Here is a 9,797-nt window from a genome sequence, read left to right as displayed (position 1 = left end):
TATGTTCGAAAATATTTAATACCTATTAAAATGATCCTAAATTTTTGGACATTTATAATTTTGAATATTTTAAAATTTTTTTAAATTTAAAATTCAAAAATAAGTGAAAAATTGTAAAATAATATAAACAGGATTTATCAGATTTCGAAAATTCGTACTCATGTTCGAAGAATAAATAATAATAAAATTTTTGATTTTAAGACAATTTTCGAAAATTCGAACTTCGAAAAAACGTTAAAAATGTGAAAATGGTATTGTGCTTTTTTATTTTATTTGAGGGCATTTTTTAAATAATTAAAAAAATATTATAAAGTAAAATTAATTTGAAAACAGTTTTTCTAAAAAATTAATTGATGTAAAAAACCACTTACCTTTTTTTAGTTGATGACAAAATAGCTTTTGAGAATTATTTCTGAAACCTTAAATCCGACTTTATTAAAATTACTTATTTTTTGTATTTACTTTATAATATTTTTATATATTATTTTAAACACTTAACACTTCTTATCAAGGTTGTTTTGCACTTCACCAACGTTTTCAATTAAAAAACCGTAAATTATTTTAGATAAATTACTTTCGTTAACATGCTAATAGACAACCTTGAGTAATTTTTAAAAGGCCATTTGCATACACTTTTTTTACTATTTTTAAACATATATTTTTTTAAGTGTATGCCTATTTTTATTTATTTTTTTTTTTTTGGATATTTTTAACATATTTATTAATTTTTTTCTTGAATTTTTAATTTGTTATTATTTTTAATTTTTTCTATTTTCTTTTTTCATTTTCTATTGCATTATTTTATTCGTAAATTATTGCAAAAGGAAATATTAACATCACTGCCTTATCATTCATTAAATTCCAGTAGTATTTACTCTATACTTTACATTTAGCGAAGTCACAAACCCAAACACTTCATCATATATTTCTCTACAATTTCCATTTCCCAACATTAAACAAACTGTACACAAAAAAAAATCAATCATATAACAACAAGCTAAAAATGTTCTTTTTCCTGTAACACATTTTACATCTAGTTTAAAACTTTGACAGTCATTTAACCGACATACGTGTGTAGAGACCGAAAGACGTTTAAATAAAGAGAAGAAATTAAAGTTGCAAATTATTGTAAAAATAGGCGATTTGCAATGAGCTTATAGTGAAGAAGGGTTAAGGCAAGAGACAATGATCCAGTGTAAACGTCATATTAGTACTAACTAACTAACTAACTAACTAACTAACTAACTAACTAACTAACTAACTAACTAACTAACTAACTAACTAACTAACTAACTAACTAACTAACTAACTTACTAACTAACTAAGGCAAGAGACAATGATCCAGTGTAAACGTCATATTAGTACTAACTAACTAACTAACTAACTAACTAACTAACTAACTAACTAACTAACATTTGGAAATTCGAATGTTTAGGGGGTAAAAAAGGGTAAAAACGGGTAATTTCGGTAACATCATATCTCCTAAACTAGACAAGATACAAAAGCAGTTAAAAGCTTATCGTCGTTCACTTAAAAAATAAGAGGACAGGTGTCTGGAACTTTTTTTAAATTTGGCCCCTTTAAGGAAAAAACGGGTAAAAACTGCATTTTGGTACTTTTTTTGCACCCCATGTATCTTTTAAACCAAAGAACATACAAAAAATATTTTTGGCTTATTCATAACTTAACGAAAAAATAAAAATACGTATTTAGTACTTTTTGGATATTCGAACGCTTAAGGGGTGAAAATGTACTTACTTTTGGTACTTTTTGCATAAAAGGGGACTTTTTTGTACATTTTTGTACTTTTTGCAATTTCTATGATATTGAACCTAGAAACATGAAATTAAGCATGTAAGGACCAATAAAAGGGGACATTTTGATAATTTTTCGTTCTTCAAAAAGTACTTTTTGAAATTTGTATAATATTGAACTTATAAGCATGAAAAGTTTACTTTTTGATTTTTTGCATAATATTGAACCTAGGAATGTGAAATTAAACATGTATTACCGGGATTACGTGAGAACCTCAAATAGAGAACATTTTGGTACTTTTCGTTCTTCAAAATTTTTATAATATTGAACCTAGAAATTTTTATAATATTGAACCTAGAAGCTTGAAATTAAGTATATAGAGCCCGGATTACGTGAGAACCCATAAATGAGGACTTTTTGGTACTTTATCGTTCTTCAAAAGGTATTTTTTGAAATTTCTATAATACTAAACCTAGAAACATGAAATTGAGCATGAATTGCCCGGATTAAGTGATAACCCATAACAGGGGAATCTTTGGTACTTTTCTGTTCTTCAAAAGGTACTTTTTTAATTTTGTATAATATTAAACATAGAAACATGAAATTAAACATGTATGGCCCGGATTAAGTGAGAACCTCAAATAGAGAACATTTTGGTACTTTTCGTTCTTCAAAAGGTACTTTTTGAAATTTCTATAATATTGAACCTAGAAGCATGAAATTTAGTATGTTAAGCCCGGATTAAAATATACTTTTTGTATTTTCTGTAATAATGAACCTTTTGAATTAACCGATTATATGAGAATTTGTAAAACGGGACTTTTTGGTTTCTAAAAGGTACTTTTTGAATTTTCTATACTAATGAACCTAGAAACATGAAATTAAGTATGTAGGGTCCGGATTAAGTAATAACCTACAAAAGAGAACTTTTTGATACTGAATGCTTTAATTAATACATCATGGTAAAGGAAATATAAGATTCGGTACAGTGGAATATAAAACGTATGAGTTTTTATTAAATTTTTAGCTCTTTCGCAATTTTCAATTACTCTTAATTATATTTTTTAACACATTTTCCTTAAAATACTTTATCAAATACTTTACTTATTTTATTTTCTTTTCCTTTAATTTAAATTTACTTAAACTCTTCAACAAACAAAACACTTTTAAACACAATTTCTCTTTTAAAAATAAACAGAAAGAGCTTTATTTCAAACTTTAAATTTATTTACTCTTTATTTCATTTATGAATGCTCTTTGAATTACTTTTTTTCATCATTTTAAAAAACACAAATTTTCTTTGCTTAAACCACTTGCTTTTGCTTATTAACAGCTTTTCTTTATTAATTTCCTCTTCCACTTACAACAATAATAACAAACACACACTCTCAATATAACGAAACGACTGCAAGGCGAATTGGCGAAACATCGAGCAAACTAAATGGATACATTTTTTTCAACTGCGCTGCCAGCAGCACTACTATTCTTAACACTTTTTTCAAAGTTAATTTTGCTATTAGATTCTTTTATATTTTAACAAAAATTATATTATTTTAATAAAACTTTTTACGCTCTACATTTTTACACAAAAGATACAATTTATAAAGCACTATTTCTATAATTAAATAATTTCTTTAAAAATTTTCACAGAGACTACGAACCGAACCGACGAGAAATTAACTAAGAACTAAAGAATAAAGGAGAATAAGACATTGAAAAGGAGCTTTTAGTTGTGGTGTGTTACAGTAAAGTTAGAAAGAGATGGATAACATGCACATTACAACATAATGGATAAACATAGTAAGCGGTGTAAGCAGGTGCATACATAAAGTGAAATTGAGAAAGATACACTTTAGAGACAGAAAAAGAAAGATAGAGCAGTTTGGTACTTTTTTAAAAAAGTCCTGCAGATATAAAAATATTTGGACTTTTAACATAATAGTAGATTTTTAAAAAATAAAAAATAAATAATAAATAAAAACATATCAAGCCTATATGCTAGCCTTTAAACTATAGCCTCGACTATTGACTAGTGTAGACTAGACTGTAGACTAGACTGTAGACTAGACTGTAGACTAGACTATAGACTAGACTATATACTAGACTATAGACTAGACTATAGACTAGACTATAGACTAGACTATAGACTAGACTATAGACTAGACTATAGACTAGAATATAGACTAGACTATAGACTAGACTATAGACTACACTATAGACTTGACTATAGACTACACTATAGACTATAGACAAGACTATAGACAAGACTATAGACTAGACTATAAACTAGACTATAGACTAGACTATAGACTAGACTAAAAACTAGACTATAGACTAGACTAGAGTATAGACTAGACTATAGACTAGTCTATAGAATGGGCTATATACTGGATTATAGACTAGACTATAGACTGGACTATAGACTAGACAATAAACTGGACTGTAGAATAACTATGTACTCAACTGTTTTTAAGACTGTAAACTAGACTATAAACTATAGACTGGACTATTGACGACACTATAAGACTATATACTAGACTCTACTATAAAATATAATATAGGCTAGACTGTAAACTAAAGTAAAGACAAGACCATAAACTATACTATTGACTAAAATATAGACCAGGCTATAGACTAGACCATAAACTAGAATATCGGCTACACTATAGACACGATACGACACTACTTGCGCATGTAACAACCATCAACTAATAACTAAATACGTAAGTAAAGGGAGCTTAATGATTGAATGATTAATTCAAATTAATTTTGCGTGTAATGAGTAAATTGTATTTTAATGCAATTTATGTATGTTTAATTTTAAAATTACATCTTATGAAATAGAAAGGAAAGAAAGTTAAACAGTAAAAAGAATTAAGTAATGGAACAAGTAAAAAGTCTATATTCGCCTTGTCGAATCTAATATACCCTTCACTATAGTGTATTTAAAAAATATTAATTTTATCAACTTTCAATTTATTAATTTTCCCAACTTTACTAACATTACTTTAGTAACAGCAAAACAAAATTAACAACAACGCCAACGAAATAAAACACACAAAAAAAACAAAATAAACAATAAAACTAACATATGTATGTATATTGAATTAATGTTACACTAAAACAAAACTATATCAAATGAACTTTTCTTCAACGCTAAACGAAATAAAACACACAAAAATTAACAAAATAAACACTGAAATTAATGGAATAAAAACTAAATATATGTACATCGTAATGAAATCAACAGACATACAAACATACGAATCAAAATGCAAAAAAACAAAGCTCATATGTTAGAGAATTAATGGTACACTAAAACAAAAACAAAACTACAACAAATGAACTTCCCCTCAAATCTTCTCTCACACTTAACAACAAAATACGACTCTCACATACAAATATCGTAACATAAAAAACAAACATACTAAACATTAAAACACCTAATACAACTTTAACTCAAAGTTTCTTTACACATTCCAAGATACAAAAATAAAAGCTCCTAAGCTATATAAAAAGAGCATAATTTCAAACTTAACATTAATTTACTCTTTATTTTACTTTTCTGCTCTTTTATTTACTTTTTATTTGCAATTTTTACCAACAAGAATTTGCTTTGCGTAACCGACTTGCTTTCGCTTATTAACTTCTATTTCATTTCCTCTCATTCTTATAAACAAAAACAACAAACACACACTTTCAATAACACTAAATGACCGTGCGGCGAATTCACGAAACGTCGAGCTAACTAAATGGATACATTTTTTTTCAACTGCGCTGCCGGCAGCACAATTTTTCTTAACAACTTTTTTCAACGTAAAATTTGCTATTAAATCTTTTAATATTTTAACAACATTTATATAATTCTTATAAAACTTTTTACGCTCTACGTTTTTAACAATAAACTACGTTTTATAAATCACTGTTGCTATAATTAAATAATATTTTAACAATTTTTTCACGGAGCCACAACCGAACCGACAAGAAATTAACTAAGAACTGAAAAATAAAAGAGAAACGGAAAAGGAGCTTTTAGTTAAGGAATGTATCTAATAAAAGTGTGGTCAATGTGGTCAGATAAATAAGCGGGTTTTGGCGATAAAATGTTAAGAATTAAACATTTGGTACAAAATAGAAATTTAAAAAAGTTAATACAAATTTTACAAAAAAAAAGTATTAATCTGATCTACATACATATCTCTATACATATATTCCGTAAGATTTTCTCTAAATACACAAATGTTATAGTGTATATACAAGAAACATAAATCGATTGAATAACAATTAATACGCAAAGTAGGTAACACTTAAAACTTCTCACTATTTTTAAAGTTCCTCATAAATGATAGAGATAGAGAGTGTGACAGACAGAATGCGTATCTCACTAATGTTTATTTTTCTTCATTCGATTTCCTTGATGAGTTATTGGATAAAGTGGAAAGGGAAATGCGATGCATTTAGATGAATGCAAGTTAGTTATGTGAGAGTGAGATAGAATGTTTACATTTTATAATAAGATGTGGTCAATTCGCCCAACAGCAACAATATTGGCAAAGGGATTAAGTTAATGTATTGTTGTTGTAAAATATACTATTGCTGTCAAAATCTATTCATTGTTTTCCAAAACTAAAACTTGTTTATTTAACAGTTTTGGATACCTACAAACTTATAAGACAAAAACAGTCACCATCTTAAACAATTTATTGGATTTTAATTTGTTTGAAAAAGAATATGAAAATAACTAAACATATCTATAGATTTTAAATTCTTATTGATATTTTAAGAACATTTAAACGCTTAAAAAAAACAATTAGTAAAGTGCTTAATAAGCAATATATTATTGAATGAATACCGACATGAAAATAATATAGTGATGAGCTGATAACTTGTACAGATATGATTTATTAGGGTCAATTTAAAATGCAAATTTTTAACTGTTTTTTTGTAAAATGATACTAGACTATAGACTAAACTATAGTCTAGACTATAGACTAGACTATAGACTAGACTATAGACTAGACTATAGACTATAGACTAGACTATAGACTAGACTATAGACTAGACTATAGACTAGACTATAGACTAGACTATAGACTAGACTATAGACTAGACTATAGACTAGACTATAGACTAGACTATAGACTAGACTATAGACTAGACTATAGACTAGACTATAGACTAGACTATAGACTAGACTATAGACTAGACTATAGACTAGACTATAGACTAGACTATAGACTAGACTATAGACTAGACTATAGACTAGACTATAGACTAGACTATAGACTAGACTATAGACTAGACTATAGACTAGACTATAGACTAGACTATAGACTAGACTATAGACTAGACTATAGACTAGACTATAGACTAGACTATAGACTAGACTATAGACTAGACTATAGACTAGACTATAGACTAGACTATAGACTAGACTATAGACTAGACTATAGACTAGACTATAGACTAGACTATAGACTAGACTATAGACTAGACTATAGACTAGACTATAGACTAGACTATAGACTAGACTATAGACTAGACTATAGACTAGACTATAGACTAGACTATAGACTAGACTATAGACTAGACTATAGACTAGACTATAGACTAGACTATAGACTAGACTATAGACTAGACTATAGACTAGACTATAGACTAGACTATAGACTAGACTATAGACTATACTAGACTATAGACTAGACTATAGACTAGACTATAGACTAGACTATAGACTAGACTATAGACTAGACTATAGACTAGACTATAGACTAGACTAGACTATAGACTAGACTATAGACTAGACTATAGACTAGACTATAGACTAGACTATAGACTAGACTATAGACTAGACTATAGACTAGACTATAGACTAGACTATAGACTAGACTATAGACTAGACTATAGACTAGACTATAGACTAGACTATAGACTAGACTATAGACTAGACTATAGACTAGACTATAGACTAGACTATAGACTAGACTATAGACTAGACTATAGACTAGACTATAGACTAGACTATAGACTAGACTATAGACTAGACTATAGACTAGACTATAGACTAGACTATAGACTAGACTATAGACTAGACTATAGACTAGACTATAGACTAGACTATAGACTAGACTATAGACTAGACTATAGACTAGACTATAGACTAGACTATAGACTAGACTATAGACTAGACTATAGACTAGACTATAGACTAGACTATAGACTAGACTATAGACTAGACTATAGACTAGACTATAGACTAGACTATAGACTAGACTATAGACTAGACTATAGACTAGACTATAGACTAGACTATAGACTAGACTATAGACTAGACTATAGACTAGACTATAGACTAGACTATAGACTAGACTATAGACTAGACTATAGACTAGACTATAGACTAGACTATAGACTAGACTATAGACTAGACTATAGACTAGACTATAGACTAGACTATAGACTAGACTATAGACTAGACTATAGACTAGACTATAGACTAGACTATAGACTAGACTATAGACTAGACTATAGAGACTAGACTATAGACTAGACTATAGACTAGACTATAGACTAGACTATAGACTAGACTATAGACTAGACTATAGACTAGACTATAGACTAGACTATAGACTAGACTATAGACTAGACTATAGACTAGACTATAGACTAGACTATAGACTAGACTATAGACTAGACTATAGACTAGACTATAGACTAGACTATAGACTAGACTATAGACTAGACTATAGACTAGACTATAGACTAGACTATAGACTAGACTATAGACTAGACTATAGACTAGACTATAGACTAGACTATAGACTAGACTATAGACTAGACTATAGACTAGACTATAGACTAGACTATAGACTAGACTATAGACTAGACTATATCTAGACTATAGACTAGACTATAGACTAGACTATAGACTAGACTATAGACTAGACTATAGACTAGACTATAGACTAGACTATAGACTAGACTATAGACTAGACTATAGACTAGACTATAGACTAGACTATAGACTAGACTATAGACTAGACTATAGACTAGACTATAGACTAGACTATAGACTAGACTATAGACTAGACTATAGACTAGACTATAGACTAGACTATAGACTAGACTATAGACTAGACTATAGACTAGACTATAGACTAGACTATAGACTAGACTATAGTCTAATATAAATATTATTTTGCTTAGCAATTGTGTTTAAATTGCGTTCAAATGTGCTTAAAATTAAAACACCAAAAAGATTTTAAAATCTATAAATAAGTTTAGTTATTTTCTTTTCCAAACAAAGTTAAGATTGTGACTGTTTATGTCTTATAAGTTTGTGGGTATCCAAAACTGTCAAATTAACAAGTGTTAGTTTTGGAAAACAATGAATGGATTTTGACAGTAATAGCATATTTTACAACAACAAAACGCTTACATAAACCCTTTGGCAATATTGGTTTTGCGCGAATTGACCACTTTTTATTATGTAATGTAAACATTCTATCTTACTCTCACATAACTAACTTGCATTAATCTTAATGAATCGAATTTTCCCTTCCACTTTAGCCAATAGCACATCATGGAATCTTTGCGTATTAATTGTGATTCAAACGATTTTTGTTTCGTTTTTAAGCGCTATGTAAAATCATGTAAATTATCGAATTTAATTTTTGGACTTAAAAATATTCTTAAATGAGTTTTGTAAGGAATATATATTACATCTTTTTTTGATTTATTTGAAATTTTATCATAATTTTATTACAGACTTTTACTTAAAAATCTATTTGCTATTTCTGCAAGTCAACTATTAAAAAATTCAGATACTTCCTATCGAACGCTTCCTACGTAATACCCATTTAGCATAATTACAAGAGTAATCGATTATGGCTTTTTTGAAATGCAATTAAACCTTTAAAGATTAAACCTTTTCTGCATATTTCACATTTAATTAGATTCTGGCTGTTAGCAAATATATTAATCTGTGTTAGGGCTATATTCAATCCAATTCAACTTTTACATTTTGTAATCACATGGTACTT

The sequence above is a fragment of the Lucilia cuprina genome, chromosome 3 (assembly GCF_022045245.1).
Source record: "Lucilia cuprina isolate Lc7/37 chromosome 3, ASM2204524v1, whole genome shotgun sequence".
NCBI lineage: Eukaryota > Metazoa > Arthropoda > Insecta > Diptera > Calliphoridae > Lucilia > Lucilia cuprina.
This window is presented reverse-complemented; position numbering follows the sequence as displayed.